The following is a 23,843-nucleotide window of genomic DNA, read 5'->3' on the forward strand; positions in this document are numbered from 1 at the left end:
ACTCTGGGCCGCTTCACCCTGCGGAAGTCGGCCTCTACAACCGGCCTCTACAACCGTATTCGCAATATGGGTAAAGCACAATATATCCGGAGCACAGCAAAGAATCTGGAGCTGCCGACAGCCCTCCGCAAGATTCCAGCTTATTCCGTGCTGGAGCACGGGGTTAGCTTCCAGTCCCGGCTCTGCTTGAGAATGTGTGACCCTGGATGGTGCACTTGTGCTCTTTGAATTTTAGAACTGAGGCTGTGGCAGCTGGAAAAAAAGGGGACACGCTTGAGATATTGAGGGTAGAAAGTTCTGCGGCTCAGCGACTTGGGGGCAGGTGAGGAAAAGTCTGGGATGGCTCGGGTTTCTGTCTTGGATGGCGGTTCTAGTCACTGAGGTAAAGAAAACAATGAGGCAGTTTGAGATGAAGAACTAATTCCATTTGGGACAGAGTGTGAAGAGCTCACGTGGCATCCAGTGACATCCTGCCAGTCAGTGGAGAGGGTCTACATCAAAAATACAGACTGAGACGCCTGGGTGGCTCAGTCAGTTAAGCAACTGACTTCGGGCTCAGGTCATGTTCTCACGGTTTGTGAGTTCGAGCCCCGCATTGGGCTCCATGCCGACAGCTCGGAGCCTGGAGCCTGCTTCGGATTCTGTGTCTCCCTCTCTCTCTCTGCCCCTCCCCTGCTCGCGCTCTGTCTCTGTCTCTCAAAAGTAAATAAACATTAAAAAAATTTTTTTTAAATACAGACTCTTGGGGCGTCTGCATGGCTCAGTCAGTTAAGCGTCCGACTTCAGCTCAGGTCATGATCTCACGGTTCGTGGGTTCGAGCCCCACGTCGGGCTCTGTGCTGACAGCTCAGAACCTGGGGATTCTGTGTCTCCCTCTCTCTCTGTGCACCCCCCCCCCCACTCGGACTCTGCCTTTCAAAAATAAATAAACATTAAAAAAACTTTTTTAAAAACTTGGGAAATTTGAATATGAACTGCTAGAGGATATTAGAGAATTGTTTATTTTGTTAGGTGTAATAGTTCTGTGCTTATGGTTGGTTTTGTTTTGTTTGTTTAAAGTTCTGACCTGTTAAAGACACTGTACTCTTTACAGCTGAATTCGTGGGATGCCTGGGATTCCTTCTGAAGGGTTCCAGTGGCAGAGCGCAGGAGAGGGGACCCGTGAAACAGGATGAACACAACATTGAGAACCGTTGAAGCTGGGAGATGGGTACACGGAGGTTGAGTATGCTCTTTTCTCTAGCGTGGTCTGTGTTTGAACATGCCATAGCAAGTTTTTGGAAAATCAAATGCACTTTGAAAGAAAGAGATGAAGAGCATTGTCACAGAAAGGTCTGGTAAGAGTAGACTTTGGCCTCACCATCTAGAGACCGTTGTAATCTAAAAGACCTTAGAGCAGTTTCAGTGGATGGGTGAGGCAGAAAACCACATTTTACATCAAAAGTGAATATACTGGGATGGGGGCAGGGAAGGATTGGGGCATGTCCAAGGGGCGTGGGAGCCGATCTGAAGGAGCTCCCCGTGGGCAAACTGGAACAATTTGAGCACAGATATATAACATAGTATCGGATTGTAAGCCACGGAGAAAAGAAAGACACACGAGTCCATACTGATAAATGAGCAAATAATAAATGAGAAGGGACAAGCCTTCCTTAGGGAAGAATTTCAAAGATCTGTAGATACTGCCCCTTCCAAGAGGTGGCCCATACTCTCCCTTCCCCACTGAGTGGGGGCTAAACCCGTGACAGAGGATAGAAAGGGAAAAAGTACAACTTTCAGTTCACTGTCTCCTAGCGCTCAAAAGTTAACATAACCAGTAATAAGTTCTGTGGTACCTTGTGCTACCTGATGGGATCTGATGTGACGAGAAGGGGCACTTCACCTCTACAGTAGTCTCAAAACCCGTAACCCTAGTCTCATCATGAGAAACACGTCACATAAACCCAAACTGAGAGACAGTCTACAAAATGCCTGACCAGCGCTTTTCAAAACCCTCAGAATTAGGAAAAACAAGCAAGGACAGAGACTCACAGGGGAGACTAAGGAGACATGACAACTAATTGCCATGTGGGATCTGGGATTGGACCCTGGAGGAGAAAAAGGATATTGATGGAAAAAGTGGTGAAATCCAAATAAAGTCTGTAGTTTTATTTATGTGTGTGCGTCAGTGTATTTATTTATTTTGAAGAGAGAGGGAGAGAGAGAGAGAGAGAGAGAGAAAGCAGGGGAGGGGCAGAGAGAGAGAGGGAGACACAGAAACTGAAGCAGGCTCCAGGCTCTTAGCTGTCAGCACGGAGCCCGACGTGGGGCTCGAACTCACAGACCACGAGATCATGAGCTGAGCCGAAACTGAGTCAGACGATCAACCGACTGAGCCACCCAGGTGCCCCAAAGTCTATAGTTTTATTTATTTAACAGGAATATGCCAATGTTAATTTCTTAGTCTTGCCAAATGTCAACTTCTGCCATGGTTGTGTAAAATGTTAATATGGGAAACTGGGTGAAGAAGTACAGGATCTCTGTGATCTTTACAACCTTTGTATAATCTAAAATAATTCCAAAAAAAACTTTAAAATAAAAATAGAAACGTAATATTGATTTTTGGGGATCGTATTTATACCAGTTACCCTTGCATCACCTTCCAAAGGGGAAGATATATTTTTATTTTTCTAAAGGAGGCATTTACAAAGCCAAAGTGCCATGAAATCTGACCTCTTGAACACGAGTATGACAGGACTGAAGGGAAAGCCAAGTGAGGATCCGACCTTTGTCAGGTGCCCAGCATACGTAGTGTTGGGCCAATTACACAAATTACCTGCCTTGTTTCTTCTAACAACCTGATGAAGCGTGATCCTCAATTTTCTGATGAGCACATCGATTCAAAGTAAAAAGAAGTAACACGCCTAATGGCTGGGGGTTGGGTAGAAATGGGGAGTGACTACTTTTGAGGCGATGAAAATGCAGTTCTGGAACTAGATAGACGTGGTGGCGGCCCAGTGCCGTGAGTGTGCTAAATGCCACGGAATTGTTCACTTCAAGATGGCTGCTTTTGTGTTCTGTGAATTTCAGCTGCATGGAAGAAAATGTAACAAAGAAGACTGAGAAAGGATAGTGTGGGGATGGGAGGAAAACCCAAAGAGTGAGGTGCAGAAATCATCTGGTGTGTAATATTTCCCAAGTTTTATGTGTTGAGGACACACTTTGAGAACCACTAGTTCGCTGAACGAGGCCTCATTTTAACAAAGAGAGCAACGCAGGGGTCTTATTTGGCTACAGGTGCCCATGTGGCTTCAGGAAACCGAAAGAGAATCAGAGACCAGTTTGAGGAGCAGCTTGATTTGGACTCGGTCTGTTCCTTGAATGGGTAGATTTGGCAATATGGAGATGGCAGGGACACCCCTCAGGTAGAGTGACCAGCGAGGGACAGGAAATGCAGCTGGGTGTGGGAAAAAGAATGTAGGGCCATCTGCCAAGCTCCCAAGATTCCCAGACCCGGCTGCAAGTTAGACTCCCTTGGGCCCTGCTCCTGCCAAGTACATCAGAACTGCTGGCCGTGGAGGCCCAGACACGGGTATCTTTTTTTGAAAGCTCTGCAGATGATCCTGATGTACAGCCAGGGTTGAGCCCACTGGGCTAGACCCGCTTTCTCAAACATGGCGCCGGGACCTACTGATGTTCAGTTTGAGGTTTGGTGTTATTCCCTACCTCTCAGACTTCAACAAGAATCACCTGGGGAGCTCCCTAGAACACGGGGTTCCTGGGCCCTACTGCCGGATTCCGATTCAGCAGTCTGGGGTGAGGCCCAGGAACTTGCATTTCTATCAAGCCCCCAGGTGATGTTGATGCCACTGGGCCACGGACTCCACCTTGAGTGGCACGGAGGGAAGCCTTGTGGTACGACAGTAGCGGACCAGTGAAGGGAAGTTTCCAGTGATTTGCTTAAGTACCTATAAGACAGCGGATGCAGGTGTTTGAACGGGAGACACCCGGGTTGGTGTCAGGGCAGCCGGCCGGATTGGCGAACACCCCACGGCTCTCCCTGCTCCCTAGCAAGTGTGGGGAGAAGGTGGTCGGGACCTGGGCCCGAGTGAGGCTTCGTGGAGGGGAGTGGTGGCCCAGAAGCGGGGGAAAGGGCCAGTTTCCGGAGGCTCTTCCCGCCCGGCTGTGGACGCCGCAGGCAACCGCGAGGTCTTTGCAAAGGCCCAGCCGGGTCGGAGCATCTCTCAGGAACACCACCTGCTCGCAGGCAGTGACAGCAATGAGGACCAACGGGGCTTGGCCAGGGCGGCGGGGGGTCTGCAGGGAGAGGACGGATGGGGCAGAGCCGGCAACCTGCCCGCAGCCCCCTCTCGCTCCCCCTGCCAATCCATCACGGATCCGGGGGGCGCCGCCGCCCCCCACCCCCAGTCCCACGGCCGCTGAGTCGGAAGGACCGCCCTCTCTCATCTGGATTCACTCGGCGGCTTCCTACCCGCCTCCGCCCCCTGCGAGCTCTTCTCAGCAAGGCCCCGACGCAGATGCGTCCAAGATGCTTTTCTCTGCTTCATGTCATTCCTGGCGACAGCTCTGCCCCTCCTCCAGCGGCCCTCACTGCACCGCCAGGTCTGGTCCCCTATTCACCTTCTGACCCCGGTTCAGTCTCCTTGCCCCTCTCTCTTTCTGCTCTGGCCCCACCGAGCTCCTCTTTCTAGAAGCTTGCTACTCAAAGTGTGCCTCCTTGGGCCAGCGGCATCAGCACCTACTGGGAACCCACTGGAAAAGCTGTCTGGAGTCCTCCCCCCGCCCCACTGAATCAGAATCTGCGTTGCAACAAGGCCCCCTGGGGTATCCCTCCTGCCCCCAGGATTGTGTGTTCATTTCCTTGTCCAGACAGCTTGCCCTTTATGTATCCACATAAATCACTCCCTCCCTCCTTGATCCACATGTCGTCTTCTCTATCTTGAAAACCTCAGCCCCTCCATCAGGGAGGCGCTCCTCCTCTCTCCCTCTCTCTCTCTCTCTCTCTCTCTCTCTCTCTCTCTCGCCTTTATCTCCTCCAGAACACTTCTAACCACCTGCTGGCCTCTGGGGAGCGGAATCAGGTGTGCAACGAAGGTGGCGGGGACTGCTGCTTGTTTGAGTCAGTCTTGCGGTGTTAATGGACTTGTAAATGATGTGAGTGTAAACCTTTCATTCACTGGTTTGTGGAGACTTAAAACTGGCAGAGCCCGGTTCCCCACCTAAGGAGCTCAGGAGTCACCAGCGTATCCTTAAAACAAGTAAAAAGCTGAACAGACTGAAAAAAAATCAACGTGTCTTCTAGGCTCGGTAAGAAAGGGGAGGGGTGGGGGGTGGGGAGGCAGGTGAACACGAGTGGTGGCTTTTCCACGGGCAGAGACCCCCAGGCGGAAGGAAGCGTCCGTGAGAACCCGTGTCGGGACGGGAGGACACGGACTGCTGGAGGCCTAGTGTGGACAGCTCCGGGGGCGAGGGCCAGACATCGGTCGTGAGATTTACCTCCAGGAGCTTGAGCAGATTTCCCAAAGGACGTGTGGCAGAAAATCAGGTTTCCGGCAGGGAGAGGCGGAAAGGAAGCATTTTCGAACTAAGCCAAGGCTGTTTTTCGCAGCAGGGCCTGCCTGCCCGCAGGGGAAGCTAGTTAACCAGAGCCTACCCTGCCGGGGTATTTTCAGAACCTCACTGCAGCCCTCCTAGCCCCGCCCCCCTGTCCTCGCCAGCTCATCCCCCAAAGGCCCGTTTACGGTGGTTCCTTTTACCTGGCACACCATGTCCAGCTATCAGGAACAAAGGACCAGGCGTGGCAAAGGACAGAGAGGACGATTTGCAGAGATAAAGCAACCACCCAAACCAGACGTAGCAGGAACGGTGGAATTGTCAGACCAGGAATTCAAGACAGCTGTGGTTCGTATGCACAGGCTCTGATGGAGAGACAGCACGCAGGAACAGATGGGCAACGTCAGCAGGGGAAAATCCTGAAAAAGAACCACGAGGAAATGCTAGCGATCAAAACACTGGAACACAGATGAAGCGTGGCTTTAGTGGGTTTATTAGTAGACTGGACACAGCTGAGGAAGACCATCTCTGAGCTGGAGGATGTATCAATAGGCTCACTTGAGGGGCGCCTGGCTGGCTCAATCAGGTGAGCCTCTGACTACTGCTCAGCTCATGATCTCACAGTTCGGGAGTTCAAGCCCCACGTCGGGCTCTGTGCTGACAGTGCAGGGTCTGCTTGATATTCATTCTCTCTCTCTCTCTCTCTCCCCCCTCCCCCCCCTCCCCCTCTCCCCCTCTCCCTCTCTCCCTCCCTCCCTCTCTCCCTCCCTCTCTCCCTCCCTCTCTCCCTCCCTCTCTCCCTCCCTCCCTCTCTCCCTCTCTCCCTCTCTCCCTCTCTCCCTCTCTCCCTCTCTCCCTCTCTCCCTCCCTCCCTCTCTCCCTCTCTCCCTCTCTCCCTCTCTCCCTCTCTCCCTCTCTCTCCCTCTCCCTCTCCCTCTCCCCCTTTCTCTCCCCGTCCCTCTGTCACTTGTGCCCTCTCTCTCTCTCTTTCAAAATAATAAACTTAAAAAAAAATAGACTCCTTGAACACCAAAAAGAGGAGAAAAAAGACTGGGGGAAGAAAGAAAAGAACAACCCAGAACATAATATCCAAGAACTGGGGAACAACTAACTACAAAACCGTGTTAGATACACATGGGAATACCAGAAGGAGAAGAAAGAAAGGAACAGGAGAGAGATTGGCAACAATAATGGTAGAGAATTTCCATCATTTCTGTGTCAGACCCCAAACCTCAGACCCAGAAAGCTCACAGAACACCAAGCAGGATAAATGCCAAAAACAAAACAAAACCACACCTTGGCAGATCATTTTCAAATGACATAAAATCAAAGATAGAAAATTCCAGAAAGAAGTCAGAGGAAGAAAACACCTTACCTATAGAGGAACAAAGATAAGAATCATATCCAGCTTCTCAGTAGGCAAGCAAGGAGAGTAGAATGAAATATTTAAAGTGTTGAGAGGAAAATCCCACCAACTTAGAATTCTGTAGTTGGTGAAGTTATCTTTCAAGCATGAAGGAGAAATAGAGACTTTCTCAAATAAAAGTTGAGGGAATTTGGGGTGCCTGAGTGGCTCAGTCGGTTAAACGTCTGACTTCAGCTCTGGTCATGACCTCACAGTTCGTGGGTTTGAGCCCCGCGTTGGGCTCTGTGTAGACAGCTTGGACCCTGGAACCTGCTTTGGATTCTGTCTCCCTCTCTCTCTGCCCCTCCCCTGCTCACGCTCTGTTTTTCTCTCTCTCATAAATAAACATTAAAAAATAATTTTTCTAAAAATTGAGGAAATTTGTTTCCTTGCAGGAAATGTTAACGAGTTCGGGCAGAAGGAAAATAATACAAGACAGAAACTGGGACTCACACAGGGAAAGGAAGAGCATCAAAGGAGAAATCAGTCGAGGTAAAATAAAAACATTTTTTGTATTTTTTTTCACTTCAAAGTTTGGTTATTTATTTGTTTATTTATTTATAATCTCTACTCCCAACATGAGGCTCCAACTCATGACCCAAGATCAAAAGCCGTGTCCTCTACCCGCTGAGCCAGCCAGGTGCCCCAAACTATTTAATTCTTTTAACTAAGGTTTGGTTATTTTAATGTAATGTCATTGTTTAAGATAGTATGGATATGTTAAGTGGTTTATTTCCTTCTTGAACAAAACACTGACAGCTTCTATCTTACGTGATAGTGTCAAATTCAAACATGACTGGCAATTTGTTGTTGTTTTTAAACGTTTTCTTTGATAAGATTGTTTAATCTGGAATTTTAAAAAAAAATTTAACATTTTTCATTTTTGAGAAAGAGAGAGCATGAGTGGGGGAGGGGCAGAGAGAGGGGGAGACACGGAATCCGAAGCAGGTTCCAGGCTCTGGGCTGTCAGCACAGAGCCCGACAGCGGGGGTGGAGGGGCTCGAACTCATGAATGGCGAGATCATGACCTGAGCTTAAGTCAAATGCTTAACGGACTGAGCCACCCGGGCGCCCCTGGAACATTTTTTTTTAAAACACTCAAGTAGCTCAGAAACATTTCCTATTTGCTCATTCCTCTGGGCACAGCCTCTCAGAACATTTATCCCACCAGTCCTGAAAATCTCTGTTCTTCCAGCTGGTGGTGGGGCTGCTTGATGGAGGTGATCATGGGAAAATGAGCGAGCAAGCTTTGCAAACTACTTGGAATTCTCTTCACTAGTATGCTGCGATCTGTCCCAGGCTCCGCAAGGTCGGATGTGCAGGACGAGTACTTGGCCAAAAAGCAGGATGCCAACTGGTGTAAAAATAGATTTTAAATACAATAGAATCTCTATAGGAAAGAGAAGTAGGTTATGTTTCACATTCCCACTCTTGCTTTAAAATATTTGTATATATTAGTCGAAGAGTGACTTCAAAGTTGGTCTGCCCCGAGGCAAAATTCAGAATGTCTGAGTACATTCATTTTTGCCAAGTTACAAGTCAGGTTCTTTGGGAAACGCTGCGGATACATTACATCCCACCAAACCACCCAAACGGGAATGGATAAGTGATACAGTGTGCTAAGTCACACGTGAGACATTTAGGCCAAAGAGGATGAGGCCTAATCATGGGCTGAGAAACAGTTCGGAAATGGGATCCTTTGAAAACTTGGCCCAACTATAAAGCAGAAAATAAAACCCGTCATTTAACAGTATGTCCTTTTATTTCGTTTAACTCCAGTGTAGCTAACATACAGAGTTATGTTAGTTTCAGGTGTATAATATATGATTCAACGGTATAGCTTTTTAACCTATCCAGCTACGTCTTTTGGAATCTAAATTCCAACAAAGGTCTTACTTTTTGGTTTTACTTTTACTTTTTTTTAAGTTAAAATTTTTATTGAGATACAATTGACATATAACATTGCATTAGTTTTAGGCATACAGCATAATTGTATATATATATGCATATGGCAAAATGATCACCATAGTAAGTTTAGTCTCACATTCATCACCACACGTAGTTAACAAATTTTTTTTCTTGTGATGAGAACTTTCCAGATTTATTCTCAGGGGCGCCTGGCTGGCTCAGCAGAGCATGCAACTCTTGATCTTGGGGTCATGACTTCAAGCCCCATGTTGGGTGTAGAGATTACTTAAAGTTTGTACCTTTTGACCCATTTCACCCTTCACCCATCCCCCCAGTCCCTGCTTCTTGGCAATTGCCAATCTGTTTTCTGTATCTATGAGTTTATAGGGGTTTGGGGATGTTCTTTTTAATTCCACATATAAGTGAGATCATGTGGTATTTGTCTTTCTCTGTCTGACTTATTTCATTCAACATAATGCCCTCAGGGTTTATCCATGTGGTTGCATATGGCAGGATTTCCTTCTTTTTGGCTGAATAATATTCCACTGTGTGTTCATCTGTCAGTAGACACATAGGTTGTTTCTATGTTCTGGCTACCATGAATCATGCTGCAGTGAACATTATTAGTGTGCAGATATCTCTTCAAGAGAGTAATTTCATTTCCTTTGGCTATATCCCCAGAAGTGGGATTGCTGGATTATATGATAAATCTGTTTTTAATTTTTTGAGAAACCGCCATACGGTTTTCCAGAGTGGCTGCACCAGTTTACATCCCCAGCAACAGTCCACAAGGGTTCTTTTCTCTCCACATCCTCACCAACAAGTGTTATTTACTTTTTTGATAAAAGCCATTCTAAAAGATGTGAGATGCTCTCTCACTGTGGTTTTGACTTGCATTTCCCCAATGATGAGTGATGTTGAGCGCTTTTTCATGTGCCTGTCGGCCACTTGTTTTCTTCGGGAAAATGTCTCTTCAGATCTTCTCATTTTTAATCAGATTAGGTTTTCTTCTGTTGGGCTGTAGGAGTCCCTTATGTATTTTGGCTATTAACCCTTTATCAGATATATGATTTGGAAATATTTTCTCTCATCCCGTAGGTTGTCTTTTCATTTTATTGGTGGTTTCCTTTGCTGTAAGCAGCTTTTTTTGTTTTATGTAGTCACATTTGTTGATTTTACTTTTGTTGCCTTTGCTTTTGGTGTCAAATCTAAAAAATCCTCACCAAGACTGATATCAAGAGGCTTTCACCTCTTATGTTTTCTTTTAGGAGTTTTGTGGTTTCAGGTCTTACATCCAAGTCTTTAATACGTTTTAAAAAAATCTTTTTTTAATATTTATTTATTTTTGAGAGAGACAGGCAGACGGAGCACAAGCGAGGGAGGGGCAGAGAGAAAGAGGGAGACACAGAATCTGAAGCAGCACCAGGCTCTGAGCTGTCAGCACAGAGCCTGACACGGGGCTCAAACTCACGGACCAGGAGATCATGACCTGGGCTGAAGTCGGACGCTTAACCCAGTTAGCCATCCAGGCGCACCCAGTTTTGTTTTTTTTTTTTTGTTTTTGTTTTTGTTTTTAATTTTTTTTAATGTTTATTCAGTTTTGAGAGACAGAGGCAGAGCACAAGTGGGGGAGGGACAGAGAGTGGGGGAGACACAGAATCTGAAGCAGGCTCCAGGCTCCGAGCTGTCAGCACTGAGCCCGATGTGGGGCTTGAACCCACAAACCATGAGATCATGACCTGAGCCAAAGTCGGCCGCTTAACCAACTGAGCCACCCAGGCGCCCCAGTTTTGTTTTTTTTTTTTTAATGTTTATTTATTTCTGAGAGAGACAGGCAGACAGAGCACAAGTGAGGGAGGGGCCGAGAGAGAGGGAGACACAGAATCCTAAGCAGGCACCAGGCTCTGAGCTGTCAGCACAGAGCCCGACGTGGGGCCAGAACCCATGAACCATGAGATCATGACCTGAGCTGAAGTTGGATGCTCAACCAACTGAGCCACCCAGGTGCCCCTAATACATTTTTCAATTGATTTTTGTGTATGGTGTAAGATTATTTTACTTTTTATTTTTTACATTTATTTCTTACTGTTCTTATCCTTAATTCACCTAACAGATCACAGTTTGCTCAAAATAATAATAGCAACAATGTATTCAATTACCTATACTTGTGTATATCTTATGAGTGTATATGCCTATGTATGCTTATGTATAAGTGAAATGAATGACAGCAATATTAGAAGAGGTAAAAGGGAGGAATTGGGATTATTTTGTTATTTTAAGGTACTCATACTACATTGTGTGGTATATTTGAAAGTCGACTTGGATTTGTTGTAAATGTATAATTGCAGACTCTAGGAAAACCACTAAAAAAAGTAAAAAAAAAAAAAAAAGCATAACTGATATGCTAAGAAAGGAGAGGAAATGGAGTCCTATAAAATGCTTAGTTAAAACTACAAAAGGTAGAAAAAGAGTAGGAGATTAAAATGGGAACAAGGAAAAAGCGAAGCACAAATTACTAATCTCAGAAATGATATTCACTACAGATCCCATGGAAACTGAAAAGATAATAAAGGAATACCCTGAACAACTCTGTGCCCACAAATCTGATAATCTAGACCCAGTGGATCAATTCTTTAAAAGATACAATCTTCCAAAACTCACACAAGAAGAAACAGAGTATCTGAACAAGCCTATATCTGTTAAAGAAGTTGGATCAGTAATTATAATCTTCCAAAACAGAAAGCACCAGGCCCAGATAGGTTCACTGGTGTATTCTACCAAACATTTAAGAAAGAAATTATACCAAGTCTTTACAGTCTCTTTCAAAGGATAGAAGCAGTGGGAATGTTTCCTCACTCATTCTATGAGACCAGCATTACCCTAATACCAAGACTAGACAAAGGCACTACAAGGAAAGAAAGCCACAGGGGCACCTGGGTGTCTCAGTCAGTTGAAGGTCCGACTTGGGCTCAGGTCACGATCTCACGGTTTGTGAGTTTGAGCCCTGCGTTGGGCTCTATGCTGATGGCTCAGACCCGGAGCCTGTTTCGGATCCTGTGTCTCCCTCTCTGCCCCTCCCCTGCTCACACTCTGTCTCTCTCTCTCTCAAAAATAAACGTTAAAATTTTTTCTTAGAAAAGAATACCACAGGCCAATATGTTCACGAGCACAGATGCAAAAATCCTCAACTAGGAAGATCCACAGAGACGGCAAGTAAGCACGTGAAGAGATGCTCCGCCTCATATGTCCCCCGGGAAATGCAAATTAAAACACTAATGAGATACCACTACACATCTTTGAGAGAATGGCCAAAAGCCAGAACACCAACACCACCAAATGTTGGCAAGGACTTGGAACAACACGAACTTCCCTACACGGCCGGTGGGAACGCAAAACGCTCCAGCCACCTTGAAGCACAGTTTGGCAGCTTCTTACTAAATTAAACAAACTCTTACCATCTGATCCGATCATCATGTTTCTCAGTATGTACCCAAGGGAGTTGAAAACTTACGTCCACACAAAAGCCTGTACATGGATGTTTATAGCAGCTGTGTTCATAATTGTCAAAACCCGGAAGCACCCAAGATGGCCTCCAGTAGGTGAATGGATACATAAACCGGGGTCCGTCCAGGCAGTGGAATATTATTCGGTGCTGAAAAAATACTGTGGTATGAAGCCATGAAAAGACATGGAGGAACCTTAAATGTATATTACTAAGTGAAAGAAAACAATGTGAAAAGGTCCATACTGTGTGATTCCAACTATATGGCACTCTGGGGGCACTTGGGTGGTTCATTCGCTTGAGTGTCTGACACTTGATTTTGGCTCGTCATGATCCCAGGGTTCTGGGATCGAGCCCCATGTCGGGCTCTGTGCTCAGCGTGGAGCCTGCTTGAGACTGACTCCCTCTTTCTCTCTCTCTCTCCCTCTCTCCACTCCCCCTTCCAGGCACCCTCAGTGGTATGTTTTTTATAAAGGATGAACCGACACTGACACATCTTCACACTACGTCCATAGTTTACCTTAGAATTCACTCTTTGTGGTGTATATCTGATGGGTTTGGACAAATGTATAATGACATGTATCCATCATTAGATCAAGCCCCGTGTCGGGCTCTGCACTGAGCATAGAGCCTGCTTAAGATTCATTCCCTCTCTCCCTCTCTCTGTCTCTCTCTCTCTGATGGTGCCTGGATGGCTTAGTTGGTTGAGTGTCTGACTCTTGATTGCAGCTCAGGTCATGATCCCAGAGTCCTGGGATCATAAAGTCCTTGAGATTTTCTGTCTCTCTCTGCCCCTCTGCCCTTGTCCCCTGCTCACACACTCCCTCTGTCTCTAAAATAAGAAAACAGGGGCACCTGGGTGGCTCAGTTGGTTAAGCATCCGACTTCGGCTCAGGTCATGATCTCGCGGTCCGTGAGTTCGAGCCCCATGTCAGGCTCTGTGCCGACAGCTCGGAGCCTGGAGCCTGCTTCGGATTCTGTCTCCCTCTCTCTCTGCCCCTCCCCCACCTGCACTGTGTGTGTCTCTCTCTCAAAAATAAAATAAAAACATTAAAAAAATTAAGAAAACAAAACAAAAAAAGATGGGGTACCTGGGTGGCTCATTCAGATAAGCATCTGGCTCTTACTTTCTGCCCAGATCATAATCTCAGTTTCATGTGTTTGAGCCCCACCTCGGGCTCTGCACACTGACCATAAGGAGACTGCTTGGGATTCTCTCTCTCTCTCTCTCTCTCTCTCTCTGCGCCCCTCTCCCCTTGCTTGCTCTGTCTCTTGGAAAATAAGCAAACCTAAACAAACAAAAAGGTACCACTGTAGTGAGTGGCACTGACGAGGAAGAGGGTATGCATATGTGGTGGCAGAACACGGGAAATCTCTGTAACTTTCGATGTTACTGTAAACCGAAAACCGCTCTAAAAAAAAAGAAATCCTGGAAAAAAGAAAAAAACTGCCCAAGAACGAACCCCAAATTGAGGAGCTCTGGTGGTCGCAGGAGCCAGAGAAGGGACCGTCCGGCCACTATGGCACTGCTCTGGCCATGAGGAGCTCAGGCGTGGAGTGCCATGGCAACGAGGAAGACGAAACGTCCTGGAGCCTCCAAAGAATGTCACTCGTCATGCTTGCAAAGCTGTGACTAAAGGACGCGGCCCGATGAGGAACATCTTTATCCGACCGAGAGAAGAAGAAATCGATGGAAGGAATGCACGCACGTGCACGTGGCTGGAGGTCCGCCTCAGGCACCCCCGAGCCACGTGACCAGCCCTAGCCAATGAGACGCCAGCGGAAGCCGGTAAGAGCCTGCGCAGGAGCTTCCGCTCCCCTCCCCAGGCCCATCAGGCTGTGCGGTGAGGATGTGACCGTCAGCGTCCAGCCGTCAACCTGGTCGTGTCGTGCCGCAGGGGACGTGGCGTGTGAGCTAGAAGTAAACCTTTGGTGTTTAAAGCTACTCACGTTTTAGAGTCGTTCCCACAGCCCAGTCTAACTTCACCTGACGGGGGGGGGGGGGTGGGGGGGGTAGTGCAGCGAGGGACCTCCTGGAGGGGGAGGGGGGGTTCGGAAGAGTACGTAGCGATGCGGCTTAGTAAACGGCCACAGGAGTGCCGTCTCGTCCCTGCAGCAACGAGGACTCTAATTTGTAGGATGCACGCTCTTGCCCAAGGGCCCCACGCAGCCCACAGATCGGCGTTGTTTTGGCCAAGATAAAGGTTAAAAGATTCCCACGTGGGAGACGGGCGGTGCGGGATTTATCCCCCTCTTAGCCAGAGTGCCCACTGCGGCCTGTTCTGGCAGCGTCGCTGGACTCGTGCGTTTGCCTGGGAGCCCCCGAAGGCATTTGGGTTTGCAGCCTCCCCCCGCCACCGTTGGTCGGTGCGTCAAACCCATCGAGAGAGAGCAACGTAGGCGCTACCCTTCTCATTAAATAGACGAGAAAACAGACGCCCTCAGAGGTCAAGAGGCGGCCGCGCAGTGACACAGCAGGTCAATGGCAGAGCTGGGGCCTGAACCCCGGGGCTCACGAGGCTTCTCTGCCGGGCAGGACGCCCGACCCCGGAGACAGCTGCCTTCTGCGACTGCAATCATCCTAGGAGGTTAATCTATTGATTGCAGACTCTATTGTCTAATCAGCCCACACACTGCCTGAGTTTATCACCAAGCAAATTCCCATTTGTTTTTAACAGGAAAATCACACCATCCTGCAATGCCTTGAACCAAACTCTGCAGTCTCAACAAACAGCTTGCCTTTTAAATCCATAAGCTAAACACAAATCTCTTTGCATTCTTGCAGCCAAGCCGTTGCGGCTCTTTTTCTGAGTCTGAACTTCTTCGTGATAAAGACAGCCGAGCGGCGGAAATTAAAGAAACAACTACGACGAAATGGCTCCAGGGTAAACTATTAAGCGCCAAAGGCAACGGGCAAGAGACTGCGTGTGGAATGATCCCATTTGCATAAATGGAAAACTTAGAAATTTATTTACAGGTATTATGTGTATTTATATTTATACATGCAAAAATGCCTCTAAGGATATGCGTGAAACATTACAGTCCTATCTGGAGAGCAGACTGGGGGGTCAGGAGTGGGAGGGGGGCAGCCACTGCCGGTGCCCCCAGCCCTCAGGCCCCGTCAACACAACCACTGCCCTCATGACTTGGCTTGAAGCGTCGTTGGGGCCACAGAGCCTTCCCGGGCCATGCTCTGGGTGGGTGGAAATGCTGGAGAATTAACACCCCCTGAGAGCCACCCTCAATCAATGACTGGTGGGAATTAATGGAGAAATATACCAAGTCCTGTACCCCCTGAGTGGGACGATTCTGAGATCATCCGTGCGTGCTCTGCACGGATCACCAGAGTTCCCTGCGTCCCTGGGCTCTAGGTGCTCTCAGTGCGGCCCTGTTCTTTTCTGGCTCCCTTCCTTTCAGGTCTCATCTTCCCCCTCCCTGACCCTTCCCAGTAAATTCCACACGCTGTCTCAAGGCTGGTTTCTGAAGGAACAACGCTATCTAATACCAACGTCTTCAATGAAATCGTGGAAATGTTCAATGTCCGCACTTTCCAGGACGGTAACTACTAGCCACGTGTGACGCTTAAATGGAAATTACTTTAAAATGCAGTTCTTTAGTCACCCTGGCCACACTTTGTATGCTCCGCAGCCACATGGATGGCACAGAACAGATCATTGCCATCATCCCACAAAGTCGTATCGGACAGTACGGGTTTGCGGTCGGCATTGGTGGAAATGAGTGTAGATTTGTACCAGGCGCAGCAAGAAGCAAGCTGAGGTTTTGAAAGGGGGAAAGGATATGATCTCACCTCTCCGAGTCCCTCGGCCGTCTGTGTGTGGGGTCTGTGTGCGAAGCCTGGTTCTGACTCAAGTACTCTCTGACATCTGTTACCAAATTTCTTTTTAAGTTTTTTTAAAAAGTTTATTTATTTGAGAGAGAGAGAGCGAGCACGGGTGCAAGAGAGAGGTAGGGAGGGTCAGAGAGGGAGAGACAGAATCCCAAGCAGGGTCCACACTGTCAGTGCAGAGTCCAATGTGGGGCTTGATCTCACAAACCTTGAGATCATGACCTGAGCCGAAATCAAGAGTCAGACCCTTAACCGACTGAGCCACCCAGGTGCCCCAGGTGTGGCCAAATCTTAAGCTTTTCCGTTCTCAGCTGAGTAGGAGGCTGCTAGCCCATGAGACCAAAGCACCCCTCCATCCAGGGGGACACAGCCCCTGGCCAGCGCACTCTGGGCCCCCACAGTGCCACAGAAGAGGGCCCACCTCACAGGTCTGCACAAGTCTGGTGGAAGGGCATGGCTTTTGAACTTTAAAAGCCTGGAAGAGGTTCTTCTTTGCTCTACTTTCCCATCTCAACCCTTCCCTCCGTAATGAGCACAGACAGAAGGGCAGGGCTCCAATTTGTGAGTTTGTGGGAAGACCAAAGGAGTAAGGAAATACCAGGAAAAACATTTAAAAAAATTTTTTTAATGTTTATTTGTGAGAGAGAGATAGAGGGAGAGAGAGACAGTGTGTGTGTGGGGGGGGGGGGGGGTGCGGGGAAGGACAGAGAGGGAGCCACAGAATCCTAAGCAGGCTCCAGGCTCTGAGCTGTCAGCACAGAGCCCGACACGGGGCTCAAACTCACAGACCTTGAGATCATGACCTGAGCTGAAGTCAGACGCTTAACTGACTGAGCCACCCAGGTGCCCCCAGGAACAACATTTTTTATAAAAACAACACTAATAATACTATAAGTCAAAAATATGGCCTTCCCATGTTAGTATTAATTTTCAGATAACACAGATATTTTAAGGGAGTCAATGATCATCCCATCTCTTTTTCTGTATATGCCTGGACAATGGCCTACTTATGTGATTATGCCCATTTAATGACAAACATGGCTTTCTCCAGGCTGTTTAACTGTAGCAATGCAATTTATGAGGATGGCGAAGTTCACGGCCACGTACAGTATCTAAATATTGGGCAATTCCGTCTATGTGAACTGTCCAGAAAAGGGGAATCCATAGAGACAGAAAATAGATTGATTGGTGGTTGCAAGGGTGAGGAGACTGAAGAGAAAGGGAATGTTAACGAGTTCGGGGTTTCTTTTCAGGGTGATGAAAATGTTCAAACGTTGATCGTGGTGGTGGTTGCCCAGCTCTGTGAACGTGCTAAAAATATCACTAAATTGCACATTTTATTTTTTTATTTAAAAAAGTTTTTAGGTTTATTTCTTTATTTAGAGAAGTAGCACAAACGGGGAAGGGGCAGGGAGAGGGAATCCCAAGGAGGCTCCGCACCAGCAGCACAGGGCCCGACACGAGGCTCGAACTCACGAACCATGAGATCATGACCTGAGCCGAAGCCAGACGCTTAACTGTGCCACTGAAGTGCCCCAAATCAGACATTTTAGATGGGTAAATTGTATGGGATGTGGATTATATCTCAACAAAGCTGTTATGAAAAAGGCTGATAGGGCACCTGGGTGGCTCAGTTGGTGGTTGGGAGTCCGACTTCGGCTCAAGTCATGATCTTACAGTTCGTGGGCTCGAGCCCCAAGTCGGGCTCTGTGCTGACGGCTCAGAGCCTGGAGCCTGCTTCAGATTCGGTGTCTTCCTCTCTCTTTGCCCCTACCCCACTCGCATTCCGTCTCTCTTTCTCTCAAAAATAAACAAACAGTAAAAAAAATTTTTAAAAGGCTGAGAAATATGAAGAAGGTCTTATAAAATGGATGGGTCCCGAGGGCATGATGCTCAGTGAAATAAGTCAGAGAAAGACAAATGCCACCTGACTTCTGTTATATGTGGAATCTCAAAACCAAAACAAATGAATAAACAAAAAGCAGAACCAGACCCATAAATACAGAGAAGGAACAGATCGTTGCCGGGGGAGAGTGGGGTGGGGACATAGGCAGAATGGGCAAAGGGGTGTGGGAGATACGGGCTTCAGTTCGGAATGAGTAAGTCGCGGGGATGAAAGGTACGGCCTGGGGAATACGGTCACTGGTAGTGTAATAGCGCTGCATGGTGACAGATGGCGGCCACCCTTGTGGCGAGCACAGCGTAACGTATAGAGCTGTCGAATCACTGTGTTGTACACTTGAGATTAATGTAAGGTGTCAACCACTTGGAGGGAGGGAAGGAAGGAAGGAAGAAATACAAAGAAGGTCTTGTCTACGGTGAGAAAGAAATTCTCCGCTATGGCTCTGTAACTCTAATCTTTGACCCCCTCAGGGCTTTTTCTGCGTTTCTACCTAATGTACCCAGTAGCTTCTCAGTCTCTGTTAAGAAAGCTCTTCGTAGGTAAGCTTGAACTCTCTAGCTACTCTTCCTCAGAGTATAACTGTCTGCATGATTTCAAGGGATTCTATACCATGTTTCCGTTGGCCTCATAGCACTGGAGGCATTCCCTCCCATCTTGAACACTTTTCAACTTTTACAATTCCTTTCCATACCCTTTCTGTGAAACAGATAGGATTTATCAATCCTGTGGTGACCCCAGCCGTATTCTAATTAGCTCGGCTTCGGCTAGTTTGCCTGGCTTCCTGATCTGGATGTTCCCTTTCAGGAAAATCAGAAACTCTGGAGAGCTGAAATGTCATCTTTATTGACTTAGGAGTACAACAGTTAGTGTTCGAACCCGCTGACTAGTTGACAGCTACCTTTCCTGCCCCTGGGCGAGGTCTTTTACTGTTTGCATCTGTACTGCATGAGAGCTCGCCGTCCGGGCTGTCAGGTGCTAGGGAGAGCAAAGCAAGCCTCCGCCCTCAAGGAGCTGCTGTCTACCTGGGGATACCGGTGAATGCGAAAGAAAGGATTCTCCTCTGTAACCCTACCCCTGCTCAGCCATTCATTAACTCTGGGAAGAGATGAGATCCGGAAATAGAGAAAATAAGAGTCACCTTTGGGCTCTTGGGTTCCAACAGCCTCACGCTCGGGAGGGATAAGTGGAACTCCTATGTGCAAATAGCATAGACTTTGGAGAACAGGAGATCAGTTTCAACAATGTGTCGTCACCCTCTCTCAGCCATTTCCCAGTCTCCTGTCCCAGGAGGGGCAGTTGCCAGAGGGGCAGTTACACAAGCAGATACATTTTGGGTTTTGTAACCCTTCCCCCAGAAAAGCCGGAGGCAAGAGAGGACAGAAAGAAGCTGTGACAGACACCAACGGTTGTCCTGAACCCTGATGCTGTTCAGATATTGGGTGACAATGTGTTGAGCTCCAGGGAGTGAATCGTCATTGTTCTAATCCATCCATGGTGATCCCGCCCTTTGCCAGAGGGTGGTTTAGGGGTGCCATGTGACCCAGTTCTGCCCAATGAGTTATTAAGGAGAAGAGTTCTGGAAAGACTCTTCCTCCTTGAAAGAAAGCCAAGGACCACTCCTCCCTGCTTTGGATGTGGTCATGAGACAATGTGATACTTAGTGCCAAGCAAATATTTTATGACTAAGAGCAGGAAGCCAAGAGAACGGCAAAGAAGTAGCCTGTCTGCTTCCAACCTTCTTGTCACGTGAGATGATTCAATCCATATTTTTAAACCACTTGACTTGCAGCCAAAAGCTTTCTAATTAATACGGACCTGACCTAGGTATCCCAGAAGAGGTTGTGTCTCGCCTCCTGGGTGGAATCCTGTGGCAGGAGTAAGACCCTAGAAAAATCATGGCCCCTCGGTCTGTGGCAAATGGGTCTCAGGCAGCCAGGCATGGGCACAAAAGCATGTTCCCCATGTGTCTGAGGGTGGCAGAGGTAGACAGGGTCTTAGGAAGCCCCACAGATGTTCCTATGGAGTCCCTCAAAAAATAACTACTGGGGAGCCTGGGGGGGGGGGGGCTCAGTCGGTTAAGCATCCGAGTCTTGATTTCAGCTCAGGTCATGATCTCATGGTTTGTGCATTCGAGCCCCGAGTTGGGCTCCGTGCTGGCAGCACAGAGTCAGCTTGGGATTCTCTCTCTCCCTCTCTCTCTCTGCCCCTACCCTGCTCGTGCACTCTCTCTCTCTCTCTCTCTCAAAATAAATAAACTTTAAAGATAAGTATTAAAAAAAACCACATTGCACAAATCTGTCTACATTTCTTTTTGAAATTAATTATTTATTTATTTATTTATTTATTTATTTTGAGAGAGAGTGCACACGCACGTGTGGGGGAGTGGGGAAGGGGCAGAGGGAGAAGGAAAGAGATAATCTCCAGCAGGCTGCACGCCCATCACAGAGCCCGATGCAGGGCTAGATCTCACGATGGTAAGATCATGACCTGGGCCGAAATCAAGAGTCTGGCGCCTCACCAACTGAGCCACCCGGGCGCCCCTGTCTACGTTTCAGCAGAGCCCAGTGAATACTTTGTCGGGGGGTTGGCACTGCTTCTGAGGACCAGCATTTGGGAACAGCACGTGGAGACCACACCCCAGTGATCCATTTCCAGCTCATTGTGGCAGAGACTGTTGGTTGTCTCCCAATATCCAATGTCCCTTCTTCCATAGTCATAGGAACTGTGATTTTTAGCTGGACCTACGGAAACGCCACGTTTCCTAGCCTCCCTTGCAGTTAGATGTGGCTGTGTGCCTATGTCCTGGCTGATGAGGTGTGAACGAAAGTGTCCCATGGCTGCCGTCAGGCACCTCCTTCAAAAGACAGCGGGCACATACCGTGGTGCAGTTTTCTTCTTCACCCCTTGCCTCTCCTGCTGCCCAGAATTCCCATGTGGTGGCTAGAGTCCCAATCATCTCACACCATAGATGGAAGGTCGCACCCTGGGGATTGGGGAGCAGTGAGAGGAAGGGAGCCTGGACCCTTGAGGACTGCAGGAAGCACAACAGCCACACCAGCTCTGGACTGCCCTGCCCTAACTTTTACACGAGGAAGCAAAGTTCTGTCTTCTTGAACTACTGTGATTTAGAGTCTCGCTTTACCGACAGCGGCACCTAATCCTCTTTGAGACATGTAGCCACCAGCCATGCTGTGAGAAGGCCCCGGGGTCAGGCCAGTCAGGATCTGGGCTATTCAAGATGGAGGACGGCCATGGCGATTTCCTCCCATTATTGACTCACATCCTCTGCCCACTGTAGTCGCATTTATAATAACTCACTTTGTCTGACGTTTCTGCTTCCCTGCATGTATCATTTTTCTTTCTGTTTTCTGTTGCGAGTGCTTCATGAGATGTTTCAAGCTTTTTTTAAAAAAAAAATGTGCAGTAGAAATAGAAGTTGTTACCGAACAGATACAAGTGGCAGAGAATCTCTTTATAACCACGCATGAAGTGAAAAGCAAAGGGGTATAAGAATCAAGTTTCTAAAAAGAGCCCATAAAAGGCACTACTGTTCTGTCGTCTGTGGCTCCTTCCGCTTTCTCTGGGGTAAATGGCATTCCCTGTGCAATGGAGACATGCACATCTGTTATTTCTGTTCTAGAATATAGTGTGTCTCTTCAGGTCACAAAAGTCCATTGTTGCCCAAGTTATGAGGAGAAGAGTATGAATCTATCATGAGCATTTTCCAGTACACAGTACTTTCCTGTCATCTTTCCAGTAAAACAGTTCTGGGTACTAGCTGGGAAAGCAAATTTCTGGTACAACATTCTGTCCTCTGTTCTTAGACCTGTTCCATATAAGGAAGCAAATATACTGACCACAAATTGGGCATTGTTTGAGATTTTCACAGTAACGTGTTCGATTATGTTATGAACCTAAGTAAGACAGTCCATAGAAATAATAATCATCTGTGGGGTTTAAGAGCCTAATAAATTGCAACCCTCCTTCTACCCAAGTTTAAGACCAACTGAAAAATAAATTCAAGAGTCCAACAAGTGGAGATAGAAATAATCAGCATTGTTGATGACCGAAGAATGTGGCCTTAAATCCAGGGGCCAACAGACTTTCCAATACATTCTCACCGACTTGAACCTAAGTGTGGGCTCTGCTATTTCTGGGGCGGTGCCCATGCCATAAGCTTCTCTCCTAATGGAGAGCAAAACAGAGTGGACCCTTTATGTGGGCAGACAAATCTGGAAGAGAACTCAAGAAACCCTGAGCCAAGCATGCTCACCTCCTTCTTCCAAATTCACCAATTAAATGGGTCATTCCTTCTCGGGGGAGGGATGGTTAGTGGGGTGGGGGCGTGGGCAGAAGCTGGACTCGGACACATGTCCTTTTCCCACTTGTAGCAGACTCAGTTCTTGCCCCATCTCTACCCGCCAGGACTTACCACTTAAGGCTGACTTCCGACTGTCTGTATTAACATCTTTTTTCCCAAGGGCTTTCTCCAAACTACGGAATCAGCAGTGCACAACCAGTGACTGATGGGGGTTGATTAATTCCCAGCTCCCTTGCCTATATCACATAGATAACTGAGGTGCCTGTTCTATGCCGCTTCCCAGAACTTTCTGGTAGGATGCAGCCTCAGTCACCCACAGTGATGCCCTGCTCAATCACACACTGTTGGCTGCCTTTGTTCCCCATCTCACCTCTACCATGTCCCCAGTGCTTTCAGGAGTCACCACCCAAGTAAACTGCTTTTGTCATCTGGTTATCTCGAGATCAGCTAGAGCGGGGGTCAGCAAACTTTTTCTCTAAAGAACCAGATAGTGAATATTTTAGGCGTTGCAGCTACTCAGCTCCAACATGGCAGCACGAGAGGCAGACGGGCACAAAGACAACACATGACAAAAACGGGTGTGGCTGTGTGCCAGTAAAGCCTTGTATTTACAGAACCAGGCAGTGGGCTGGGTTTGGTTGGTGGGCCAGGTCAGAGTTTGCTGACGCCTGATCTAGGGCCATCAACCTCCACCATCCTCTGTATTAGTTCTCTACAGCTGTGGCACACATTGCCACAAACTAACTTAGCAGTTTGAACACAAATTTCTTATCTCACAATTCTACGGAGGGCACAACTCTGGAATTACCTCGTGTCAGAGGGAAGAAAAACCTCTATCTCTTTTAAGCCGTTTTTTGGGGATTTGCTTTATATACAACTTCGTAACTTAACTGATGGAGAGGGACTCGATAACTTTTCCTGGGTCACCTTGTAGCTATAGATTGGGAATGCAAACCGAGCTCTCTCGGGCTACAGTAGGCTTGGGGCCAATCATCCGTGTCTGTGGACTGGAAAGTGGGAATGTCTCTTTAATTGGGAGACGAAAATGTCCTTTGATCTCATGGACTTAAATCAGGCCTTTATTTCATACATTCTCTTTTGATTCCAGCTTCCTGCCTCTGGAAAGGTCTTTTTGTTATTGCTAACAAAGATAATATGAATGAGGAGTAAACTACCTTCCATAGTTGAAGTCATTTCAGTAGAGATGAATGTCATTAGAGACTTTTTTTTTTTCATATTTTTGAAAGGTTATTTGTTTGAGAGAGAGAGTGGGAGACAGAATCTCAAGCAGGCTCTGCACTGTCAGCACAGAGCCTGATGTGGGGCTCAAACCCACGGAATCGCAAGATCATGACCTGAGTCGAAGTCAGATGCTTAACTGACTGAGCCACCCAGGCACCCCGA

At 47.6% G+C, this 23,843-nt stretch overlaps 1 long non-coding RNA gene across 1 annotated transcript in view; it reads left to right on the top strand.

The window, feature by feature from the left end:
• The first annotated feature begins 14,130 nt into the window (after nt 1–14,130).
• The window catches only part of LOC145713676 (uncharacterized), a 35,877-nt gene continuing 26,164 nt past the window's right edge, over nt 14,131–23,843 (top strand). Inside the window, exons 1-2 of the long non-coding RNA XR_014136673.1 lie at nt 14,131–14,289; nt 15,154–15,345. This is a non-coding gene — a long non-coding RNA (uncharacterized LOC145713676). The remainder of the gene's footprint in view (nt 14,290–15,153; nt 15,346–23,843) is intronic.

This window comes from Panthera onca, chromosome X, assembly GCF_046562875.1.
Source record: "Panthera onca isolate mPanOnc1 chromosome X, mPanOnc1 haplotype 2, whole genome shotgun sequence".
Lineage (NCBI taxonomy): Eukaryota > Metazoa > Chordata > Mammalia > Carnivora > Felidae > Panthera > Panthera onca.